Genomic DNA, 3,518 nt, shown 5'->3' with positions numbered 1-3,518 from the left:
GACCTATAGACCTTCCATCTCTCAGAGCTGGGCAAATAAATTATTCTTCCATTCAACTAATGTTTGTTGAACTCCTACCGTGTCAGGAGCCAATCTACATGCTGTAGGTTCAAAATGGAGAAAACAAAGTTGCTACCCTCATGGAGTTTATATTCTTTTTGAGGATGGGGATGGGAAATAAACAAATAAAAAAGCAAATATTATATCAGAGAGTGATTAGTGCTACAAAGACAAACAAAGAAGGGGGTTATAGAGAGCCCAGGTGCTCTTTCAGGTACAGTGGTCTGGACTGGACTCCTGAGAAGTTGACCTTTGAGAAGTTGACCTCTGAGCAGAGAATAAAGTGAGAGAATGCGCCATGCAGACAGATGTTATGGGTTGAATGTTTGTCCCCTCCAAACTTCATGTTGAAATTTAATCCCCAATATGGTATTTGAAAGGGAGGAACTTTAAGAAGTGATTGGATCATGAGGTCTGTGCCCTTATGAATGGATTAATGGTTTAATGGGTTCTCAGAGAGTAGACCGAGGGCTTTAGAAGGAGAGCAAATGAACATATTAAAATGAGCTCCTGGGCCAGCCCAGTGTCTCACTCGGGAGAGTGCGGTGCTGATAACACCAAGGCCCCAGGTTCGGATCCCATATACGGATGGCCGGTTCGCTCACTGGCTGGGCGTGGTGCTGACAACACCAAATCAAGGGTTAAGATCCCCTTACCGGTCATCTTTTAAAAAAAAAAAAAAATGAGCTCCTGCTGGAGTGAAGAGGACTGAAGCCATGTTGAGACCCTAAATTGCATGGGCTTTAAGGGAAAAAAGAGGACATAGTTTTTTCCTTAGTGTGCATTTCTCTGAGTTCTCTCTTTTCTCATGGTTATTTCCTATTTTGAGCCTTGGTTATGGAGCAAGATGACATTATTTACATAAATGTAAAGTTGTTTTCCAGTCAGTCTGGAGCTGCAAACTTGCCATGAGACATGTACTATCCAGACCCTGAGAAACCAAGGAAGACTTCAATAAAGCTGTGCTGATTCCATCCCAAAGCAATCAGAATTCTGGAGGAACCTAAGATAACATCAGGGACAAGAAGAGAAGGCTGAAGGAGCCTTGGCAAAATTTTGCAACTGGACCCTTACATGACCCCCTCCCTCCTGCTTTTCACTTTCCACATTCTGTTCCCTCAATCCCCTCTTTAAAAACCCCTCAGTATATCTGAGTCTTTGAGACGGTTTTAGTCTGGCCATCTCCTTTGGGTTTGCTGTAGAGAAGGGCTAGGCTGACATCTCTCTTCATGACACCTGAATAAAGCTGACTTCCTATTCCACCAACATTTGACCTTCAAGTCATTTGTTTTTGTTTGGGGCAGACAGCTGGACTTGGGTTCAGTAACCAGATTTTGATGAGCCAAGCCAGGAGCTGACCGCCCTGGATTTTGGTGAGCCAAGCCACTGTTTTTGTTTGGGACAGGCAGCCAGACCTGAGTTTGGTAGCATTCTTGCTGCTCTCATGATGGCAATAGTCGCCACAGACCCTGGCTGCAATAACTATAGAGAGTTTCCATCAAGAAGGCCCCCACCAGATTTGTTCCATCGACGTTGGACTTCCCAATCTCCAAAACCGTAAGAAATACATTCTGTTTCTTTATAAATTACTCAGTTTCAGATATTCTGCTGTAAGCAATGGAAAATGGACTAACACAATGGATTTCTAGGGAAGGGAAATAGCATGAATAGAGTCCCTGGTGGAGAATGTTCTTGGTGTGTTCAAGCAAAAACACAATATAGCAGGAGAGAGTAGAAAAAGAGAGGCTGAGTGTAATAATACTTTTAAGCTTTGGTTCCTGGCACAGAGCTCCTAAAGTCCTTGGAATTTTGTGAGTGATAGGGGTGATAGGAGTGTCTTTTGTTATTCACAAGGAGCCCCTTTTGACTATACCTGAGTTTATGCTAATGAAGCAAGTCTTGCAGGGTGCCTAGATAGCTCCAGGGTGGGAGCTGGTCATCTGAAAGACCAAGCCTTGATTGGAAGCCTAGAACTTGATTAGAAGCTCCCCCCACCCCACTTTCACCTCAGCCTGTGGGAGGTGAGAGAAACTAGAGATTTAGTTCAATTACCAATGGCCAATAATTTAATCAATTGTACCTACATAATGAAACCTCCACTAAAAACTGCTCAACAATAGGTTTGAGGAGCTTCCAAATTGGCAAACACATCCATGTGCCGGGAGGGTGACACAGCCCAACTCTTGTACTTGGGATCCTTTCAGACCTCACCCTGTGTACCTCTTCATCTGACTATTCATTTGTATCCTCTATAAGAAATTGTAATAATAAGTAAAACATATTCCTGAGTGCTATGAATCATTCTAGCAAGTCATTGAACATGAAGGTGGGGGCGGGGGTTGTGGGAATTCCTGACTTTGACTTTGTAGCCAAGTCGGACAGGAGTGTAAGTAATCTTGGGAACCTGATTCTTGCACCTGGCATCTGAAGTGCAGGCAGTCTTGTGGACCTGAGCCTGTAAACCTTGTGGAGTTGAAAGCTCACTCCAGGTAGTTAGTGTCAAAATTGAATTGTAGGACACCCCACTGGTGTCAGAGAATTGGTTGGTTAAAGGAAAAAACCCTTTAGAGGTAGAGAGTGCCAAAGAAACAGACTGTGAAGAACCTTATAAACTACGAGAAAGAGAAGTTTGGATTCTATTTTAACTAATTACTCTTTTATTGTTCGTATTTTGGGGACCAAAATAGGTCAATTCCATGCCCAGCTCCTTACATATGTTAACTCCTTTGGTTTCAATACTCACAATGACCCTTTGAGATCAGTATCATTATGTTGATTTTACCATTAAGATAAAACCAAGGCTCAGAAGTTATAACTTACACATGGCTGCACATATTGGAATAGGTGGAAAAAATTGAATTCAGGACTATCTGAAAAGGCCCTGCCCAATAAAGGCAGCCTCAGGGATGAGAGTGTTGAGGTCTCCCGTGGCTGCACATGAATTCTTGGAGTGGCAGCAGGAATGTGCATGAGATAAGTTGGCAGTAACAGCTGACCACTCAGATATGGCTGAAAAGCACATGAGAAGTAAGGACATATGCAGCTCATGGGACTCCACCAAAGGGTGCTATAAGAGGGACAGACAAAAAGAGGGTTTCTGGGCCAACCCCGTGGTTCACTCGGAAGAGTGCAGAGCTGGGAGCGCAAAGGCGCTCCCACCGCGGGTTCGGATCCTATATAGGGATGACTGGTGCGCTCGGATCCTATATAGGGATGACTGGTGCGCTCACTGGCTGAGTGCGGTGTGGGCGACATCAAGCCAAGGGTTACGATCCCCTTACCAGTCACAAAAAAAAAAAAAAAAAAAAAAAGAGGGTTTCTTGCTTTGGGAGAAGGGCTAATTAGAAGTCATTTCTCAGCCTTGAGTCTCAAAGTTGACTTTCTAGAGTCTGTAGGGAGAACAGTAGTATTGAATTCCAGGCCTCTTTTTTTTTTTTTTTTTTTTTTTTTTTTTTTTT

General features: G+C 43.5%; 1 pseudogene; it reads left to right on the top strand.

Annotated features, from left to right (window-relative positions):
• Window positions 1-2,380: 2,380 nt before the first annotated feature.
• LOC103601097 overlaps window positions 2,381-3,518 on the top strand; it is a 47,491-nt pseudogene continuing 46,353 nt past the window's right edge.

This window comes from Galeopterus variegatus, unplaced genomic scaffold, assembly GCF_000696425.1.
Source record: "Galeopterus variegatus unplaced genomic scaffold, G_variegatus-3.0.2 Scaffold3588, whole genome shotgun sequence".
NCBI lineage: Eukaryota > Metazoa > Chordata > Mammalia > Dermoptera > Cynocephalidae > Galeopterus > Galeopterus variegatus.
The sequence above is the reverse complement of the archived record's forward strand: the minus strand, read 5'-3'. Positions and strand labels throughout refer to the sequence as shown.